General features: G+C 48.9%; 1 protein-coding gene across 1 annotated transcript in view; it reads left to right on the top strand.

The window, feature by feature from the left end:
* The first annotated feature begins 11,608 nt into the window (after window positions 1-11,608).
* The window catches only part of XRRA1 (X-ray radiation resistance associated 1), a 364,268-nt gene continuing 352,870 nt past the window's right edge, over window positions 11,609-23,006 (top strand). Inside the window, exon 1 of the mRNA XM_086933240.1 lies at window positions 11,609-11,759. The gene's annotated coding sequence lies outside the window, so the exon portion shown is untranslated. The remainder of the gene's footprint in view (window positions 11,760-23,006) is intronic.

The raw sequence follows: 23,006 nt of genomic DNA, 5'->3' as shown, positions 1-23,006 counted from the left end.
CAATTGCAAAAATCTGAATTCCATTTTTTTACCTTTACACTTCTTAACATCTACACTCGATGAGGGTTGGTCTGCCACCATCCTCTTGCTAGATCTCAGTGCCGCTTTTGACACTGTGGCTCATGCTATTCTAAAGGCAAGATTGGAGGAAGTGGGAATTCAGGGCAAAGCGCCAGAGTGGCTCGTCTCCTTCCTGGAGGATAGATCTTTCCAGGTGAAGATAGGGGACTGCATGTCAGAGCACTTCCCTACCACATGTGGCACCCCGCAGGGTTCGCCCCTCAGTCCGACTTTGTTTAATGTTTATGTCCGTCAGTTGGCTCATGTGGTACAGGAATTTGGAATATTGGTGGTGTCATATGACGATGACACCCAGTTAGTGGTGTACTTTTCTAATGGCTCTGAATCTAGCAACAACCAACTTCCTATCTGTTTGGAGAGCGTGGTGAGTTGGTTGTCCAATAGCTGTTTGAAGCTGAACGGGGGGAAAACGGAGCTCATGTTGTTCGGCGATCCAGGCATCCACTCACCTCTTATACATTGGCCCAAATGCATGGGAGATCCTCCCATCGCCAAATGCATGGGAGATCCTCCCATCGCCAAATCCGCTATAAAAACTTGGTATTTGGCTGGAGGACTCGCTAACATTGTATTGTCAATCCAGGAAACTCTCAGGGATGTTTTTCCCTGCTCAAAATGTTAAGGAAAATCATTGATGAAATCCCTGAGCACCTGAGGAAACTGGTGATACAATCCCTCCTCAACTAACGTTTGGACTATGGAAATTCCCTTTCTCTGGGTTCACCTAAGCAGGTCACTAGGAGGCTGCAAGTGGTACAGAATGCGGCTGACAGACAATTGTTAAAGATCCTCAACCGCATCTCTGTTAGGGAAGCACTTAAACAGCTCCACTGGCTACCTATTGAGACTTGAGTTAAGTTGAATACTCTTTGCATAGCTCGTAAAGCTGTTAACAACTCTGGGACCGAAAAACGGAGCCACCTGATATCCAGGTACATCCATTCTACACATCTCAGATCCACCCAGCAACAGCTCCTTAAGACTACCAGAGTTAAAAGAGTCAGATGGGGAGGCAGATTGTGAGAAGTTGGCCTGGCATATGCTGTCCACTATTCTAGTGGGCACCGTGCACCAGTCCAAACAACCCTTATTGATGGTAGGTTTAAAGGGTGCACAGACATAATATCGACTCCAAAATATCGTTTGGACAGAATATCGAGTTTTAAATATCGTTTGGACAAAATATCGACTAGACAGAATATCGACAGCCAAAATATCGTTTTTAAGGTAAGTGAAGTAATATCGACTGTAAATAATATAGACAGTGAAAATATCCAAGTATATAATCTAGATAGTAAAAAATATAGTTTTTAAAATAATATTTAATTATTTATAGTGTTTTTATGTAATAATATGTGTGAAAAGTGTCATTTTATTTTATAATTATTTTTAATTAATGATTTTTTTAATTATTGTGTAATTTTATTATGTAGCGGGTTGTGGGTTTATAGGGGAATAGGGTGGGAAGTAATTTAATTATAATTAATTAAATATGTAAATTCATTAATTGGTAGTAATAATTAATTAATTGGTAATTAAATAATATATGTTAATTATTTAAAATTTAATTGGTAATTAATTTAATTTAATTGATTAATTTCTAATTATGTAAATTAAAATAATGTATTTTCTGTAGCGGGTTGTGGGTTTATAGGGGAATAGGGTGGGAAGTAATTTAATTATAATTAATTAAATATGTAAATTTATTAATTGGTAGTAATAATTAATTAATTGGTAATTAAATAATATATGGTATTTAATTAAAATGTAATTGGTAATTAATTTAATTTAATTGATTAATTGCTAATTATGTTAAATTAAAGGGGTATTTTTAGGGTTCAGGGTCAGTTTTTAGTTTTTGGGTAAAGGGGTATTTTTAGGGTTCAGGGTCAGTTTTCAGTTTTTGGGTAAAGGGGTATTTTTAGGGTTCAGGGTCAGTTTTTAGTTTTTGGGTAAAGGGGTATTTTTAGGGTTCAGGGTCAGTGTTTAGTTTTTGGGTAAAGGGGTATTTTTAGGGTTCAGGGTCAGTTTTTAGTTTTTGGGTAAAGGGGTATTTTTAGGGTTCAGGGTCAGTTTTTAGTTTTTGGGTAAAGGGGTATTTTTAGGGTTCAGGGTCAGTTTTTAGTTTTTGGTTAAAGGGGTATTGTTAGGGTTCAGGGTCATTTTTAGTTTTTGGGTAAAGGGGTATTTTTAGGGTTCAGGGTCAGTTTTCAGTTTTTGGGTAAAGGGGTATTTTTAGGGTTCAGGGTCAGTTTTTAGTTTTTGGGTAAAGGGGTATTTTTAGGGTTCAGGGTCAGTTTTTAGTTTTTGGGTAAAGGGGTATTTTTAGGGTTCAGGGTCATTTTTGGGTTTTTGGGGTACATATACAATATTGCCTATTATTTAATTAAATTTTGTTACTATATATATATATATATATATGTTTTAAGAAATATGATTAAAAAAATATTATTTTTTTACTTTCATTAATTATTTAATTATTAAAAGTTATTTTAAGTATTGTTAATTATATTTTAGTAATTAATTTTTTATATTAATGTAATTAAACATTGTTTTTAGTAAAGTCGATATTTTTTACAACGATATTTTTGTAAACGATATTTTGTACTCGATATTTTTGTACTTACCTGTTTGTACATACAAACTCGATATTTTGGTTGTAGATATTTTTTCCTCGATATTTTGGGTAGTCGATATTTTGGTAGTCGATATTATTTCAGTGATCCGGTTTAAAGACAACCTATATAGAAAGCTATCCTAGTGGTAGCTTTGGAGAGCAGCCTTCAGGCTAAGTCTTGAAGGAATGTAAAGAAGCTTGTTTTACCAGTCTATAATCTCATGAATGACCAAATGAAAGGAGAACCACACCAGGTATATATATAAAATATATGTATTTATTCTAAACACACTCCTCTAGTCTCTTTATGAGGCTAGAGGCAAAAGTACATCAAGTAAACTTATTTAGCACACAGTAAATTAGCACAGTATACGTTTTGCTCTAGGGGCCTCACAAACCATATACTAAGAAAGTGGTATAAAAACCTCGACTGACATAGATACAAGGCTTAGAGCCTTTAGAACCGCTAGGGCCACCAGGAACCACCCAAGGTAGTGACACAGGGGACCCACAGGGGACGCGTCCAGTGTCTAAACACAGCAGCAAATCCCCATTAACTTCTATGGGGAAAGTCGCGGTTGGAAAATTACAGGTTAAGGACACTTAGGAGTGGACTAGGACAAAACTCCTTTAGAACTAGGCAGTTCTAGAGTCTATACCCACGGGAGCACCGGAGTACTCAAGTTACCTTACCCAGGGAAGCCGGGTACATAGGTGTCTTTTGGTGTCGGGTTTCGTCGTCATTTTCAATGGCCAGCTGCTGAAAAGTGCTGCAGGCGACCAGGTGAAAAGTGTCCGGATGGATCCAAGGGTGGATCGAAGATCTGAAGAACCTGAATGCAGAGGGGACAGTCTGGGTCACTAGCCAGTGATCAGGAAGGCGATGAGACTATGCCAACCGATGTGGGGTGATTTCAGGTGAAGAAGGTGAAGCTTGACTCTTCAGCCACGAGGACCAGGTGTCGAAGATGAGCAGGAGCTGGATTCGAGCTGTCCCACGAAGGATGTCGAGTGCTGCAGCGTTGGTATCCGGATTGGATCTACCAAGCCTTGGCAACAGCAACCCACGCAGAAAGCAAAGATTGGCTTCGGTCACCCTTTAGCGGGGAGTCAGGGCATGTCTGGAGCAACCAGAAAAGCCAAAGAAACAGAAGAGTTACCTTCGTGGAGACTCACCAGTCGACGGACCAGGGACAGTGAAGGAGCCTCGAGCAGAAATGCTAGAAGCGAGCCCACGGAACACTCGTGGAGTGTAGGCCCACAATGTTTGGTGCAGATGATACTCAAGGCTTGGATTACAAGTAGCCCAATGCACAACTTTGGGAAAGCTTGGGAAGTAGGTGCACCAGCAAATGTGCATGGTTTTCAGGGGTTCCGGTTCCATGTCACTCGCGAGGGCTGCGGGTCTCAGCTTTGCTGGGATCTCGTGTCGGCCTCGGAGAAGTCTGGAAGTCTGGGTCCCGTGTCCTAAATCCATTAGGATCCGGCACCAGCCTTGGAAATGCAGACCAGCGAGATGCTTCTTTGGTGCCTGTTTGAACAGGGAAGCCACTCTTTGACCCCAAGGGAGATTCTTCCGTCTTCTAGTCGAAATAGAATGTCGTAGTTCCAGGATATATGTTGCAGAGTTTTGTCCAGGTTAATGTAAAGTCCTAAGGACAGGGTTCCTATACTTATACTAAGTTTAGGGGTTGAACTAACTCTAAGGTCCCACCTATGGGAGGACCTGGGGAGGGGGTGGTTACACCCCTTCCCCTTTGTTCAGTTTCACACCAGAGCAGGGGATGAGTGCCCCAGCAACCGGTTTGAACTGGGATATGCACAGGGACACCAAGTGTGCCCCCAGCACTGTCTGAAAAGCATTCTCTGAATGCACCCACCCAGCCCCAATACACTAAAGACTGCCTGGGAGGTGGTTACACCTCCCTGTGACAGGAAACCTATTATCCAGGGCTCTCTTGCCGGAGTTTCGTCCAGCTGCAGTGGTTTCGGTGCCATCGTGACGTCATCTTCTCTCCGGTCAGGACCAACGCCTCCCCTGTCTGTGGCATCCATTTTGTGATGCCAGGGCTCTTTAAAACTATGACCGGTTAGACCAGTGTGTACATGTCTCTCCATCAAGAAGGGTGGAATTCTACCCCCGCCAGTTCAACTGGCGGGGGTGGGGGGTAGGATTCCAATTCAGCCATTCCAAAGTTAGCATTAACCGCAAGGTTATAATGCACTTAAGAGTATATGGTCTGGCCGCATCACAGATCAGCTACAGAGAAGTGATTCCGAAAGCTGCAGAGGGGTCCTGCTCATGTATGGGCACCCTCTCACACAAAACCAAGCACTCTGCCTTCAGGATTGATAAGGCCTGCCATAGGATTGACTTATAGGTTTATATGTGTCAGTGATATAAGGTAGATATAGGTAACCTATATCTTAGTAAGGGGTGCATGCACCACCTTACCCAGGCTGCAGTAGCAGACCTGTAGTGCCATTATGGAAGGCTTCCCAGGGGTGGTATAATACATGCTTCAGCCCCTGGTAGGCCTCTGGGGTACCCATGCCCTTAGTACCATATACTAGGAACTCACAAGGGTAACCCATTAACCAATCTGGAGTGTACCTAATGTACATGAAATCAATTTAGAGAGGAAGCAGCTAGGCTGGGGTCCAGGTTAGCAGGGTCACAGCCAGACTAAAGTTGAAAAACAATGAAACACCAGCAAAAAGTGGGGGTAACCATAGTAAGCAGATCCTACTCACCTACACAGATCCTTCGCCCATCTAATACCTAAGCTGTGGAATGGCCTCCCACTGGAAATTCGAGCTTCCTCCAAAAAATCAGCTTTCAGGAAAAATGTGAAAACCTGGCTTTTCCCACAATAATTAGGCGTTGGCTCAGCTCGTCACTGTTGGAATTCTTTTAGCGATGGGAAGCTCTTGGGCAGCCATGCGCTCTATAAATCCAATAAATAGAAATAGAAATCTCCCAACAGGCAAACAGCCAGAACCAGCTCAATTGCAGCCCCAAAGACCATCGCCACTCACCTCACAACAGACTCCCAAAAAGTTTAACCAAGGTACAACACCAGGCAAGGTGTAAGAAAGACGTCACTGGGGCCTGACACCGATGTTAACCACTGGGATTACTGGGGTCTATCCTATGCCTCCGCACCAGTGTAACATATGTAAGGTGCAAGAAATTAAAACAGACCAGTTTAAATTGTTTATTACAGGATACAGTCCGGGCCAAAGAAGAAAATCTGCTCCACTGTGCATCTTCCAGGGGCACCCCTAGTTCCTCTTTCCAAGCAGCCCTTGCCGGTAACGGGGTTCGGGGTTTGTCAGTGATCAAGGCCATGCGATTTATAACATTTAGTGAGAGGCAACAAAAACTAAGGTGTGAGAAACAAAGAGTTATACACAGGACCAAGGAAACAATAGGAGTCGGTCCTTGCATGTGATTTTCCTTTTTTTATTCCGTTCCTATTCTAGGATTACAGACAAGCTCAACCTACACGTTTCACCCTAAACATAGGCTTCCTCAAAGCAATAGCATATAAAACTGTGTTTTAATTACTTATTTTAAGAGACACAGCGTCGCAATCTAGCACAATGTCCTCAACAATACAGCCAGAATTTGTAGTCCATTAAAATAGATTTCAGTAAAAATTGATATGATCCTGGTATGGCGATCCTAAATAAGTAAGGTATCAGAGTACCATAAATGATTCATCTGCGAGCAGAGAGTTTCCTATTATTGCAGTGTTCAGCGATGTTGGTTTCCTGGACTGCTGTGTCTCGTTTGTAGTGCAGGTGCAAGACCAAATGGCAGGCTCCTTCCAACTCCAGCAATCCTCGGAACAAGATTTAAGTGAGGAGGTCAGCCAGAAATGTAGGCCATACTTCTCTAGTTATGGCAGCTATACTGGCATGCTTTAAAAATTGCCCCATCCCTATCCCTAAGGCCTCCTGAGCTGCTCCAAAGAAGATAAAATCCTCATTGAGATACAAGTCTCCTAGGGTCTCTAATCCACCCCCCAGCCCGGCAGTAACATCAACTGACACAGCAAGTGTACGAAAAGCTGGTAGGTCCCAAAAATGAAATTCCTGAGCAAAGGGAGCTCTTCCCACCACACCCCTACCTGCTCACTCCCAAAGGGATGCTGTGTGCCTGATAAGGTACGATACTGGTGCCTTGACCCGTCCGCCTGAAAACAACTGAGGGAGAGTAGTACCACATGCCTTGTCGGCCAAAAGCACCTTCTCCCAATGTTTCCCTTCTGACAACCAATGACCGGTATGTTGCAGCTGGCAGGCCAAGTGTTAGACCTGGTACCATTGGCGTGAGTCTCCCTTCCTCTTTTCACTGATTGCCTCCTCTTTTTTTTATGTTTTGGTGGTTTAGATGCTTTGGGACTGTGGCACTGCTATTCAGTTCCATAGTGCAAGTGCTCCATATGTTAAATTGATGTAATGGATTAGTAACTCCATGATTGGCTCATTTGATTTACTTGTCAGACCTTAGTATAGTGCACCATGTGTGCCCAGGGCCTGTAAATCAAATGCTACTGGTGGGGTTGCAGCACTGATTGTGCCACCCACAGAAGTAGCTTATAAAGTGTGCCTCAGGCCTGCCGTTGCAGAGCCTGTGCGCAGTCTGTGACTGCCATGTCGACTTGGCAAAGGCACCTACTTGCCAGTCCCCAAACCTTCCCTTTTCTACATATCAGACACCCCTAAGGTAGACCCCTGCATTGTATGTAAGAGGTAGGACATGCCCTGATGGGTGTGGCATGTCCTGATAGTGAATTACAGCCATTGTCGTTTTTCACTATTGCAAGGCTACCTCTCCCCATAGGCCAGAATGGGCAGTTTGATTATAACATCTTATAATCCTAACTGACCCAGGGAACACAGTAGAAATTCGCATTTAGTATGCCTGTACTCAGGATGATAAAATACACCTTTTAGTGAAGTTGGTTTTAACATTCTGTGTTTGAAAATACCACTTTTAGAAAGTAGGTATTTTCTTACCTAACCATCCATCCTACATCTGCTAGGTTGTGCTTGTATTTGAGCTTGCCTCCTGACCGAAGTCTCAGGGATACCAGACTTAACCCCTTCTGTTTGCCTGCATCTGGAACCTGCTGTTCTAGCTACTAGAGAAAGAATTCTGCAACACCGATGCCGGCGAGCGACGCTGTCGTCTGCATCGAAGCCGTGAGTGCTGTTCCAACTTGCAACTAGACCAGTCATCGTAAGCCTGCCATAGCCGTGAGCGCTGCTCCGACTTGTGACGTAGGCCCGACGCCTGCTGCTGTGCCTCATCGACTCCAAAACCGACATCATCGTGGAGCCGATCGTTGACCTGGGTGATCAAGAATCCATCGACATCTTTACATCGTACAGAACCGTGGTTTCGGTGCCATTGTGACAACATCTTCTCTCCGGTCAGGACCAACGCCTCCCCTGCCTGTGCCCGCATCCAGGACACCAACTCATCAGCTCCCCCTAAGCAAGGAACCGACGCCGCAACTCACCAACGACGTCGCACCTCACCAACGTCGTGATCTGTCTTTGTTTTTGCTTTTCCAAGGTACTGGCCATTGTCCACAAATCCAGCCTCCGCCTGAGCACACTCCCTGACGAGTCCACAGAACTAATGGAACACCTTCACTTCAAGATACTGGCCAGCCCCACCGCCGCCCTCCGAGGAACCCTCATCTGCCGACCCCCTGGACCCCGCGGACCCTTCGCCAACTCCATCACGGACATTATCTCCCCGCAGGCCATCGCATCCACCAACTACACCCTGCTGGGAGACCTCAACTTCCACCTCGACAATCAACTCGACCCCAACACCACATCCCTCCTGGACAACCTCCACAACATTGGACTCCGCCAGATCGTGACCGAGCCCACGCACTCAGCAGGACACACCCTCGACCCCCTCTTCACTACAGGAAACTCCATCACCTTCAGCCACACCACCAAACTCCCATGGACCGACCATCGTTGCGTCCACTTCACCTTCAGAACACCCACCATCCACAGACACCAGCACCTGCTTCCACAAAGAAACTGGACCAAAATCACCGATGACCAGCTCACCTCCTCACTCAACAACTCCACCCCAACCATCGCAGAAAACGACGACCCCAACACCGCAGCCCGAACCCTGCATAGATGGATCTCGGACAGCACCAACACCATAGCCCCCCTCAAGAAAAACAATACCCGTGCCAAGAAAGCCAGATGGTTTACCACCGAACTTCGAGAGTCCAGGCGCACATGCCGCCACCTTGAAAAGGCCTGGAGAAACACCAAATCCACAGAAGCCCACAACAACTTCAGAGCCGCCACCAACGCCCACCATCAACTCATCAGAGAAACGAGGAAAAAAGCGATTGAAGACAGAATCTCCACCCACGCACACAACAGCAAGGAACTCTTCAGCATCATCAAGGAGTTCGCCCAACCCACCAGCGAGTCTACCGACATCCCTCCCTCACAAGACCTCTGCGACAAACTCAGCATCTTTTTCCACCACAAAATCAAGAGCATCTACGACAACTTCGACGAAGACAACCAACACACTGAACCCTCACCAACCACCCTCAACACCCGGAAACCAGCGATTGATGACTGGACAGCCCTCACCACCGAAGACACACTGAAGACAATGAAGTCAATCCACTCAGGGGCCCCCACGGACCCCTGCCCCCACCACATCTTCAACAGAGCCGCCAACACCATCGCACCCATGCTCCGCCAAACCATCAACCGCTCCCTGGCGACCGCCTCGTTCCCCGACGACTGGAAACACGCCGAGGTCAACCCCCTCCTAAAGAAACCCTCAGCGGACCCCACCGACCTAAAAAATTACAGACCCATCTCCCTGCTCCCGTTCCCAGCGAAAGTCATCGAGAAAGCCATCAACAGCCAACTCGCCACATTCATTGAAGAACACAACATCCTCGACTCCTCCCAATCCGGCTTCAGAAAAAACCACAGTACGGAAACCGCCCTCCTCGCCGCAACAGACGACATCCGCACCTTACTGGACAAAGGAGAAACAGTAGCCCTCATCCTCTTCGACCTATCAGCGGCGTTCGACACAGTCTCCCACCGCACCCTAATACGCAGACTCTACGATGCAGGAATCCAGGACAAGGCTCTCGACTGGATCTGCTCCTTCCTCTCCGGCAGGACGCAGCGAGTCAGACTCCCCCCTTTCCTCTCGGACCCCACACCGATCACCTGCGGAGTCCCCCAGGGCTCCTCCCTCAGCCCGACGCTCTTCAACGTCTACATGGCTCCACTTGCCCCCATCGTCAGAACCTACGGACTCAACATCGTGTCATATGCAGACGACACCCAGCTCATCCTCTCCCTATCCAACGAGCCCAACACCGCCAGACGCAACTTTCGAGAAGGCATGGAAGCCGTCGCCAAATGGATGAAAAACAGCTGCCTTCAACTAAACACCAACAAAACAGAAGTACTCATCATGGGCCCAAACCCCGACGCCTGGAGCGACACCTGGTGGCCCACCGCCCTCGGAAACCTGCCAACCCCCACAGACCACGCACGCAACCTGGGAATCATCCTGGACTCCGAGCTCAAAATGGACCGCCAGATCAACTCTGTCTCATCTTCCTGCTTCCACACCCTCCGCCTCCTTCGTAAGACCTTCAAATGGATCCCCCTCGAACACCGAAAGACAGTCACTCACGCCCTGGTCACCAGCAGACTCGACTACGGCAACGCACTCTACGCCGGAATAAACAAAAACCTCATCCGCAAGCTACGGAACATCCAGAACGCCGCCGCAAGACTGGTCCTCAACCTGCCAAAACAATGCCACATCTCCCAGCACCTGCGCACACTCCACTGGCTCCCCGTCGAGGCGAGAATCACCTTTAAGATGCTCACCCACGCACATAAGGCCCTCCACGGCACCGGACCAGCATACCTGAACAGCCGACTCAAATTCCACGCACCCCAAAGGACCCTACGATCAGCCCAGCTTTCCTACGCCGTGGTCCCCCGCACCAGAAAGACCAGATCGGGAGGACGCTCCTTCTCCTTCCTCGCGGCCAAAGCATGGAACGCCCTTCCGCTCCACCTCAGACAGACAACATCGCTCCCCATCTTCGCAAGAAACCTCAAAACCTGGCTCTTCGACAGACCCCCTCCTTGATGGAATGGAACCTGCACCCCCTACCCCCCCCCACCCCTAGCGCCTTGAGACCCTTACGCGTGAGTAGTCGCGCTTTAACAAACTCCTGATTGATTGATTGACTGTTCTGTGGGTCTGTTTTGAATCCGGGCCCAAAGCCGCGCACCTTGTGGTCGGCGCCGTACTTTGGGATTTCTTTGACCTTGACGTTGTGATAACTCCTGTTGGGGTTATCTGTTGCTAAAGACTGCTTTTAAGTGAATAACCTATTTTTGAACTATTCCTACCTTCGTGAAGAATTATTATTGATGACAGTATTGTGGATTTTTGTCGTTTATGATCTTGTGATAAGCCTATATAAAGAATAGTTATTTTTATGAAACCTGTGTGGTGTCCATCTGTGGTGTTTTCACTGTATTACTGTATGTGTTCACAAATGCTTAACACACTGCCTCGGGGATAAGCCAGTCTGCTCGTGCCAAACTACCAAGGGGGTGAGCAGGGGTTATCCAGGAGTGTAAACCCCTTTCCCTGACTAGAAGCAAGGGTCCCTATTTGGTCAAAGGTGCAAGCCTTTGCCAACTAGAGACCCCCAGTTCTAACATTGGTGGTCAGCGGTGGGGATTCTGGACTTGCATTTGTGACTCATATACAATTATTGGTGTACACTACTAGTGAGTGCAGACCAAACACGACCCCATACTTTTGAGTAGAATATTTTTCCTTGGAATGTTTTTTTTTTTTTAGACTTGCCAATTCTTCCTACCATGAGCCGACCAGCATCTGTTGCTTCTATGGGTCTCGATTTTGAGGAAGAGAGGTTGGAAACCTGCAATGTAAAACAGCTGAAGTACTTCTGCAGGAAATCGAAAGTTGCTACCCAAGGTATTTCAAAGAAGGATGAATACCAAAAGGCGCTGCGGGTGTGGGTAGAAGTGAGAAATACCTCAGACTTGGTGGTGGAGCCAGTCCGGGATGCAGATGGGGAGTTGTAGGTACCATTGGTTCCATCCAGGGCACGGGTGCCGTTCCCTCCTGGCAGTAGTGTCTCTTTCAAAGGCCTGTCCCCAGGAGAGCTGGAAGACAGGGAGAGAGACAGGATGCACAAGCTGGAGATGGCCAGGCTCAAATTAGAAGGTCAGAGGGACCTCGAGAATAGCAGGTTGTCCTTGGAGAGAGAGAATGAGATTGGAACATGAGAGAATGTTGAGGGAGTAAGAGATCAAAGCGAAAGGCTTAGAAATCAATCCCTCTGCTGGCAGCACACCATCTGTGCCTTTCAAAGGCAAGGTATATATCCTCAAGGATGTCATCAACGATTTCCATAAGCATGAAGATATTGGGCAGTGGTTTGCAGCCTATGAGATAGCAATGTTGGCCCACCGGGTCCCTGAGAAGGATTGGGGACCGGGGTTGTGGGGGCGCTTTGTGAGTGAAGGGAGGGATACATTGTTAGACCTACCCAGTGAGAATAGGATGTCTTATGCCCACATGAAGGAAGCCCTGATATCAAGGTATGGTTTGACCCCATAACTCTATAGACAGAGATTCAGGAATTGTAAGAAGCTGGAGGCAACCACTTGGATAGAATATGTATCTTTCTTTTGCAGAGTTATGGATGGTTGGGTGAAGGGTATCAAAGTGGATACTTTTGAAGCACTCTGTGATTTGTTTGCATGGGAGCACTTGTCTGCTAATTGTTTTCCATAGCTACGCCAGCACCTTATTGATAGCAAGTTAACTAACCCTAGGAAGCTTGCTAAGGAGGCGGACCGCTTGGTCATCACCCGGGCACACAAGGGTCACTTGGGAGACTTCGCCAAAGGTGGGCAGGGTCCCCTGCAGAAGAGTGGGAGGACAAGGGTAAACAGAGGGAGTTCCAAAAAGGGCCCCAAAGTAATTCCCAAGGGAACCAAGGAAAGGGTTCCTACCCTCCCCCTGAGAAAAAGTCAGAGCCCCTGACAGGTAAACCTGTTCACAGGGGGCCCGCTACATGCTTTCAGTGTAAGCAAGTGGGACACCGTTGGTATGATCCCCAGTGTCCCCAAAAAGGTCATTATATGCCACCCGTGCACCACCCCGTCAGATGGCGAGTGTAGCCCTGGGCGGGGAGGAGATGGGTGCCCAAGCTGGGTGGAGTCCTGCAGAAATGTCCCTTGTCTCTTTAGGAGACTTTGAGATGGTCCCTAAGACCCAGCTGCCTGATAACACTAAAAAGTACAGGCAGTGGGTGACCATCAATTGCCAAAGGGTGGAAGCTCTAAGAGACACTGGGGCTAGTGTGACAGCTGTCAGTTGCTGGTTGGTGTCCAAAGAGCAAGTTATCCCACATGCATTCTTCCTTGTAGTTGCCGCGGACAACTCAGAGAGCCAGTGTGAGGTGGTTCAGGTTCCCTTTGAGTGGGGGTCTCAGGTACTCTCCAAGTAGCTGTGAGGCCAGCCATGCCTGTTAATTGTTTGTTGGGCAATGATTTAGAGAGCTCCCCTTGGGCTAAGTTGGAGAAGAAGGCTCATTTGGAGACAATGGGTCTGCCTGAGTGGGCGTGTGTGACCACTCGGTCTATGGCAGCCAGTAAGGGTGTTCAAGAGGTCCTGGAGCCTGAAAATATGGCCCAGGAACCTGCCTTAAAGAGAAGAGGTAGAGGTGCAGGAAACCATCCCCCTTTGTTCCCACAGTCCAGGAGGAGGCAGACCATGAGAGGGATGCTGTGGAACCTACAGGGGAGCAAGTGGCTGAACTGTGGGACCTGCCTGAGCTGACCCATTGGCAGCAAGAAGGAGGACCCTCCAGGGAGGAATTTTGTGCAGAACAGAAGAAGTGCCCTTCTCTTGTATGTTTGCAGTGACAGGCCACAAACCAGGCAGCAGGTGATCAGTCTGGATCACGTTGGATCTACTAGGAGAACGACCTCTTGTATAGCGAGCCTAAGGTTGCTGAGCCTGGGTCAGCCCATGTGCTGGTGGTACCCCAGCGCTTCAGCGTCTTACTACTGGGTTCGGCTCTTGATGTTCCTTTCGCTGGACACCTGAGGCAGAACAAGACCTTTGAACGGCGTGTCACCCTTTTGTATTGGCCCAAGATGCGGAAGAGTTCAGACACTCATTGTAGGACTTGTCAAACTTCTTCTGGCCTTAGTACTGGCCTAGTTTATCGCGAAATATCAATTTTTTTGGTATTGCTGAAGCTGACGGTCTGCATGTTTAAAATTTACAATATATTAGACATTAAGATAATATTGAAGTATATATTGATCTCATGTTTTTCAAACATTTCTAGGTGTGTTTGTTGTCTAACCTATATCTACAGCTCGCCCTGCTGAAGGTGTGGCTCCGCCTGGGGTTAAACACCGAAACGCGCGTTGGTATTAGAAGTTTGTTCCGTGTCTACGAGATTTTGTTCTCTTACTGTTGGGAGAACCCACGGGATATTTGTCATCTCGCCATCAGTTGGCTGTCTTACCACCTTGAGTGAAGTGTGATGTTGTAGGATTGATGAGTGGTTGTATGAATGAGATTGGGAGTATGAATGAAGTGATGTGTGGGACATTACAGATTATTGATGATGTTTATTTATGACACATTTGTGGATTTTTTAGTCTGTTTTGATATCATGAAAATAATAAATTGCTATTTTTGCTAATCTTGTTTGTGGTCATATGGCATAATAATTAAGTCAGGGTCAGCTTCAGCTAACAATGTATAATCTTTGGAACCCTGTTCTAGGGCCCTTGGTATTTTGAAATCTAGGCAGTAGCTTTTCCTGCTCAGTTTGTTCTATTTAATTCCCCTGTGCTACTTGCCTAGTATTAGTTTTCGGGGGTCCCCCTTTTGGTTGGTGGACTTGTCAAACTTGCCAGGCAAGTGGGAAAAGTGGAAGGAAGCAAAAGGCTCCTCTCCAACCTTTCCCTGTAGTCAGTACCCCTTTTGAACAGGTGGGCATTGACATTGTGGGGCCACTGGACCCCAAGACAGCCATGGGCAACTGGTTTATCCTGGTCTTGATGGACCATGCTACCTGGTACCCAGAAGCCATCCCTCTAAGGTCGTGGCTGCCCCAGCGGTGGGACGTGAACTGATGGGGATTTTCTCCCGTGTGGGGTTCCCCAGAGAGGTGGTGTCAGACCACGATACAAACTTCATATCTAATTCTATGAAGTCGCTGTGGCAGGAGTGCAGTGTTACATGCAAGTTCACCACTCCTTACCACCCCCAAGGTAATGGGCTGGTTGAGAGATTACTTGCAACAACAAGAGAGGGAGGGAAAGACACTCTGTTAATCAATACGTAACAACAAAAGAGTGTACTGGACAGCAAGCTGAAGGTTGCCCTAACAAAAGTTAGAAAAAGGATAGGAAACTAGAAGCTCCGCATAATGTATTAAAAGAACCCTCACTCACCGACCTGGTCGGTGACATGCCTCATCATAGGGTTCTACCAGAGAAGCAGAATGCTTCTCTGGTATGCTTCCACACCTGAGTTACAGCAGAGCAGGGTATTCAGATGTGTATGTGCATCAGTGGTGACGTGAAAAGAAGTGATGATTAAAAGGTGTCTGGCGCTAACCCATCCACTATTTTATTCAAGGTCTGCCAGGTACCATTAAAAACGTGAGACGGGGGGGGGGCGTGGCCAACTGCCGAACATGGCGGCAGCTTAACTCGGGAGCTCCGCAAGGCAGACCGGCCCGCGCAAAAATCCGACTGCACATCCGTTTACTGACCCGCCCGAAGGGGTGAAATCGGCTCCGGGAACCAAGCGGCGCTCATCAAGCCGCCCCCGGTGCAAATCCGACGCCGGGAAGTGCTCCATTCGCCGGCGGTGAGGCGAGGCCTCCAACAGCCCAGCAGCACCGGCCTAAAGTACTGGGAGTGACCGGCCGGAAGCTCACCTTGCCCGGCCGGAAGAAGTCGACTTCAGCCGGCGCCCACGCTTCCCCGTCAGACGCCAGGTCTCAACACGGCGCTTGAATAGCGCTACATCTGGGATCGACCTCCGGTCCCCCCGAGACACGACATCAACACCATCGAGGGCAGGTGAGACCCTGCACAGCGTAGGAGCCATCCTAAGACTGCGCTACCGGGCGGACGCCCCAACACACACGGCACGGTAAGGCGGAGGGCGCCTGGATCGGCGCGACCCCCCCGCAGCTCTGAACTTTAATCCGAGACAACGTTGGGCAAGAGGGCCGCTCGCACCATAGCGGCGCCAGTCACCAAACCGCCCGTAAAAGACCTGGGAGGCAGCGGTGCGGCCCACGTGAAGCGGGAGAACACTACGAAGTGCACATAGCGCGGACGCCGACAACGACGCAGCAAAACCTTCTATTGACTCCAACGGCAGCAACCACGGAGGCGAGGGCCTCACAAGTGGTTGAAACATAAGACTAAACTCCGGGCGGAGAGCGACTTGGGCCTGGCGTCAAGGGGCTGCGATACGCCACAATCCGAGCCTTTACCGTCTGCTTCAACGGCGAGCGCCCAGGGGAAGGTGAGCACGGTGGGAAGCCGGGCCGAGACCAACTGAACAGCCGGACACTGTAGAGCCAAGCATAACATAATGGCAGGCAAGAACACGAGGAGCACGACAACGACGCAAGCGAAGCTTGATAAATTTGCCTATTCCCAGAGCGGCCACTCACAGGCGCCTGGACGACACTCCACCGGTGCCTCCACTGACGCAAATGGGACTGGGAAAGTTACACTGGAAGCCATTATGAGAACCCTCACTGAGGTCCAGGCGACAGTAGGCACCATCTCCACCGAGGTGAACCTGCTGCGAGCAGATTTTAAGAAAATGTCAGAGAGGGTGTCTCAAGTGGAGGTAGTCACAAAATCCCTCATTGAAGACACCTCAGATCTTCAGGTGGCGATGGAGCGACTGGAGAAGACCACTAAACAACTACAAGAAAAATTGGATGACCAGGAAGGGCGCTCGAGAAGGAATAACGTCCGCATCCTAGGCCTTTCGGAATCGGAGGGGAAGGGGGCCATGGACCTGTACATTGAAGACCTCATCAAGACCAAACTGCAGCCTAAAGGCCTGTCCAACTTCTTCTCCATCGAGAGAGCACACCGTGTCCCGGGAGGTGCGGCCAAACCAGGGGCCACACCGCGGCCGGTGCTGGCCAGACTCTTCAACTTTAGGGACAGGGACGCCATTCTGCAGGCAGCCAGGGTGGCGCCGCCGGTGAAAATTCTAAACTCTACTCTGGCGTTCTTCCCAGACTACACGGCCGAGGTGGCCAGACATAGAAAATCCTTCAATGAAGTTAAGAAGACGCTACGTGACAGGGGTCTGCCCTATTCAATACTCTTCCCCGCCAAATTGTGGATTGTGGCTGAGGGGAGGACGTGGTTTTTCGACAACCCCGAGGTGGCACGAGAGTGGCTGGATGGCTGGAGACCGGTGGGCAAGCCCCAACGCCCGCACAAGGAACGCCAAGACCGCCGCAGTGAGAGGACGACGGACCACCGTGCGGCCAGCCCGGCTACTGAACAGGACGCAGCCAGGGGCCTAGACTCTGATCTTGAGAGGGACCCGTTTGATTCTGGTCAGCCTAGCAGGGGCTGAATGACTGAGCTAGGTGCAACACGATCTGGACACAGCCCTTGGGACCTCGGGCCGATGGAACTGAGTAGGGCGGGTTATGGCCGGTGCCTGTAGGGGACTCATTAACCCCACAAGCAAGTAAGACTAGATAGGGGGGGGACAAAAGCACTCTGCCAAGTTGGGGATGCGGGCGGGACTTCGTCCGTGGTGCAGGGGAGCAGGGAGGGGGTGGAGGGATGGGAGTTACGAGTTTAAAGTTAAAGTTAAGCTTACTGGTCATCATCATTGCGATTCTACAAGGCACAGTTACATTGCTAACCACAGGCGACAGGCATCACCTCCGCACACTGGCTTCACTATCCTGCTGCACATTGATATCATGGTTCGTAAACTCGAATGGCACAATAAGACCAAGCTACACCCGCTGTGGGTACCCCTGTAACGACACAGGTGCCCCCACTGAAGCTCCTTACATGGAATGTCAGGGGGTTGGGGGACAAAATTAAACGTGGTCTGGTGCTGCAAACTATTAAACGTCATAAATCCGAACTAGTGCTGCTGCAGGAAACACATCTAGCAGGGACCACTTGCAAGGCTCTGAACAGGCGTGGATACACCATGGCAGTACACTCCGAATTCACCTCAGGCTCCAGGGGCACCGGGATACTCCTCAAAAACAACTCATCCTTTTTGGTCACTGGCCACAAGACAGATGACCAGGGGCGGTTTGCAGCACTCTCAGGCCAGTGGGAGGGGAGGGCCCTGAATGTGATATCTGTATACATCCCCCCAGCACTTCACTCTACAGCCTTACCAGCACTTGGCCAATTTCTTATCGATCTCCCGGAAGGGGACATGATCCTAGGGGGAGACTTCAATGCTATCACAGACCCCTTACTAGACACCTTTCCCATACGGGATCGCCAGAGAGGGGCTGCCACACTTCCGGGATTCTTGACAGCCATGGGCCTCACGGACGTTTGGCGTCACCTGAACCCCACAGCGAAGCAATACACAGACTACTCAGCACCCCACGATAGCCTCTCACGTATTGACTACTTCTTCTTTCTGGGGGTAGGGCTGGGCTCCGTGGATGGACTTGAAATCCTGCCGAGAGGCATTTCCGACCACTCCCCGATCTCCCTTCACCTTTCTACTAAAGAATGTAAGCGAGCTAGGCTGTACCCGATCCATCCCAATTATCTACAGATACCTGACATCAGGAAGAAACTTAAGTTAACCACCTCACATTATTTCACTGACAACACGGGATCGGTCACCTCACCCTCAGTCCTGTGGGAGGCATACAAGACGGTCCTTCGAGGGGCGTCCATATCAGCCATTACTGGGTATAAAAGGGAGTCCAGAGCTGAACTGGCTAATTTGGAATTGGCATTACACACGGCGAACATTCCGCATATGGCGGACCCCACCCCTGACACAGCACATGAACTACAGCTCCGTCAGCAGCAGCACCAGGCACACCTCACTACGATCACCAAAGGGCACCTTGCGAACACCGCACACCGAATCTATGATGTGGGTGATAAGGCAGGGAGGATGCTGGCATGGCTGGACAAACGGGGCGGCAGTAACAGGGGGATACACCGGCTTTACGATGCGGCGGGCATGCTGCAGACTCACCCGGAACGAATAGTCCACGCTCTAGCTCGCCACTTCCAGGGGATCTACACACCGACACGGCCAGTCACTGAGCGGGAGGCCACAGCGTCACTTAGTCACATTCCCATCCCTGTGCTCACACCTGAAGCACGGCAGGAACTTGATGCTGACCTGACAGAGGGAGAGATCCAGTTAGCAATACAGGCGCTGCAGTCCGGCAAGGCTCTAGGCCCAAACGGAATTCCTGTGGAGTGGTACAAGGCAATGGACTCAGTGCTGGCCAAGCCCCTCTTAGACATGTATAAAGACAGCGCGGAAAAGGCGCTGCTTCCACTCGACCAACGTACGGCCACCATCGTGGCCATCCCCAAACCAGCCAAGCCACCGACAGACTGCGCCTCGTACCGACCCATCTCCCTGCTCAACACAGAAGCAAAGGTCCTGGCGAAACTCCTGGCCAGTCGTCTGACCAAGCATCTGAGTACCCTGATACACCCTGACCAATCGGGTTTTATGCCACACAGAAGCACAGCGCTGAATCTGCGGAGGGTCCATGGGGTACTGGCGAAGGCGCATCTTCTTACGGAGCAGGCTGTGATACTTTCCCTAGATGCTAAAATGGCGTTTGATCTGGTGGAGTGGGAGTACCTGTTTGCTGTCCTAACCCGAATGGGTTTCGGCCCCCAATATCTGGCATGGGTGCGACTACTCTACACCCAACCGATGGCGCAGGTGGTTGCAAATGGTCGCATATCGTCGACCTTTCCACTGGGGAGGGGAACTAGACAGGGGTGCCCGCTATCGCCCCTATTGTTTGCGATAGTGCTGGAACCACTGGCAATCCTGCTCAGAGCGACGCCGCTATTCCGGGGCATCACTTGGAATGACGGGTGGGAGGACACGGTCTCACTATATGCCGACGACATGTTAATCTACATGACCGGGCCGAATGAAGGGGTCCCCGCCCTGTTGGCAGTCTGCGATGATCATGGCAGGGCCTCGGGATATACCCTGAACTGGTCCAAATCTGTACTCTATGTCCTTAAGGGCCCGGATCCGGTGCTGCCGGCTGACTGTCCCCTCAAAATAACCACCTCATCCTTTAAGTACTTGGGTATTTTTGTGACGAATGATGCTAAACAGTTCTATATCGAAAACTTGCAGCCACCTTTGCAAAGATTGCGTGCTGATGTCAAATATTGGGCTGCACTGCCACTGACCCTCCTAGGGCGCGCGGCGCTCTATAAAATGATGGCTCTCCCGAGATTTCTGTATGTGCTCGAAAACTCCCCTTATGTGTTTAACCCACAGTACTTTCGACAGGTAGCGGCTTTGGTCTCCAGCCTGTTATGGAGTAATGGCCCAGCGCGGATAGCACAGGCAAAATTGGTAAAGAGCTGGTACGAGGGGGGGATTGCGCTACCCAATCTCCAACTATATTACTGGGCGTCACAGCTTAAGGTTATTAATCATTGGATCCACGTCTCACGGGAGGACCCCGCATATAAGGCGGATTGGTCGCAACTGGGGACTGAGGGCATGCTCTCGGTGCTGTACAACTACCCGCAAGTGAAAGCCCTGCTTGGCCCAACGTTCCACACAGCGACACTCTGGCACACGGCACAATCACGCCTAGGATGGAAGGGCAAAATCACCAGGCTAACTCCGCTATGGGACACTAAAACACTGGGTAACCTGCGGACTTGTAAGGGGTTTGCGAGATGGGACGACATAGGGATCTCGGTGGTGGGGGACCTCTGGGACAAAGGCACGGTTATTCCCTTCCCGCAACTCCAACAACAATACGACCTGGGGCCCACTGAAACATACCGATATGTACAAATCAGGCATGCTCTACTGCAAGCAATCCCACCAGACACCACACTCCCAGAATCATCGCCACTAGAGGATAGGCTGCTCACCGAATTCATGGAGCAAAAAGCGACCTCACTCACGTACAAAAAATTGATTAACAACCTGCCGGATCCCGCACACAGACTTAAAGAGAAGTGGGTGGAAGAATTGGGCGATATGGATGAAACGGAATGGAACGAGGCATTGGCCTCGCCGCGGGAAGTAGGCATCTCGGCTAGATTCCGCCTAGTGCAGCTCAAGGTGTTACATCGCACCTACTACACCTGCACACTACTCCACAAAATACAGAGGGCACCACACCCATACTGCCTCAGGGGATGCGGGGAGGAGGGGACTCTCCTCCACACGTTATGGGAATGTCCACAAATCAGGGAACTATGGCGGCAGATTATGCGCACAGTCTCACAGGCCATCAATGTATCTGTCCTGCCGGAACCTCGTAAGTGCCTGTTGAACATTTGGGACCCTACAGACTTAAACAGGTATGGACAACTGTGGGTCACACTGGCAGTGACAGTGGCCAAACGAGACATTGCACAGAGATGGGGCGCCCCGGAGTTACCGACGGTGGCAGGGTGGATAAGAAACATGGAGCTTCTCATGGTGAAGGAGAGAGCCGTATATGTACTAAGAGCCTGCCCCCGCAAGTGGAATCGGGTGTGGATGCCATGGAACAAATATAGGGGTGACCCGTGTGAGGCATTACCAGAGGGTGAGGACTCGGAATCAGAGGAGGACGAGGACTAGTGGCAAAGGATATGCCAGCATAGTAAAGTGGGGGGCCGGGAAGCGGAGGGTGTGCACCGCTAATGAAGGCGAAATGCTGAATGTCTGAGCCGGTAGGATATTATATGTGAACGAACACACTCAATTGTATAATGATGACCGTTGTTGGGTTTTTAGGCTTGTTTTCTTTTTTTTTCTTATATGTTCTCTCTAACACCTCATATAGGTGATGTCAGACTAATGAATCGAAATCCTATAATCGGGATGTTCGTTATGGATAGGGGGTGAAATTGGGCCATGATATACGTATGCTTGTTCTATTCACTGTTCTACTACTAGGCCGTAATCGAAACTGATAGTTGTTGATGCAAACTGTGTTAAGTCCTTTCCCTATTGGGGGCGCATACTGATGTTATGTCACTGCAACCAAAGAATGATTGTATGAATATCTCTTTTAAACTCCTGACAATAAAGAATTTTCAAAAAAAAAAAAAACGTGAGACGGATGAATGCCAGTTCTATAAAGTAATTGGTATCATCCGATTTTGGTTATTTTCTAAGAAACGGTCAACATGTTTCTGCTTTACAGTGCTATTAGCGAAGCATTCATATGGACCTTATATCTGAGTTTCACGGCGGTATGCACACTCTAAGGCGCACCCTAACCTGTGAAACACTACAAAGTGGTACAACTCACAGTTATACCCTGGAGATCTTGTGTAGATGTCAAAAGATCTGTGTAACAACCTGCAAAAAAAGGTATACATATAAATATATATTCCAGCATCTGCATTGTGATGCAAAAGTGCAATTTATTTAAGCAATCATTCATCATTAAAGTGTTTAGTTCCTTGTGTTCTAAAACCTGTCAAATTATAAATTATACAGGAGAGACATGTCATACATCGTCATATGAGGAGTATATAATTATAGACACAAAGCTAAAACCTTTTTTGAAACTTTGTACTTAAATGGAGGCTATTCCTTTTTGGACGGCTGTGCATAGGTGAAGGGCTTATTAATCCTTCTGCACACCAGGAGCATTATCTATTAGTAGCTCACAAAAATAGAGTTTGACATACCAAATCTACCGGGGCTGCTTAAAAACCTACAATCTTAGTAATAAGGTCCCCATAGGTGAAGTGGGATGTTAATTTGTCGGACAAAAAGCGACATTTGCAACATGGAGGGAAAACCCGGAACTTACGTGTAATCACTTAATTAAGTGCATCATAGAGCCCGTAGGGAGAGGGAACAGATGTTTGGGTATCTAAGGGGGAGTAAGAGGAAAGTGATCAGGAAGGCTAAGAAAAGACAGTTTTAACATTAAGATATCAAAAACCAGTGGCGTCACTAGGG

The sequence above is a fragment of the Lissotriton vulgaris genome, chromosome 8, assembly GCF_964263255.1.
Source record: "Lissotriton vulgaris chromosome 8, aLisVul1.2, whole genome shotgun sequence".
In the NCBI taxonomy this organism is placed as follows: domain Eukaryota; kingdom Metazoa; phylum Chordata; class Amphibia; order Caudata; family Salamandridae; genus Lissotriton; species Lissotriton vulgaris.
The sequence above is the reverse complement of the archived record's forward strand: the minus strand, read 5'-3'. Positions and strand labels throughout refer to the sequence as shown.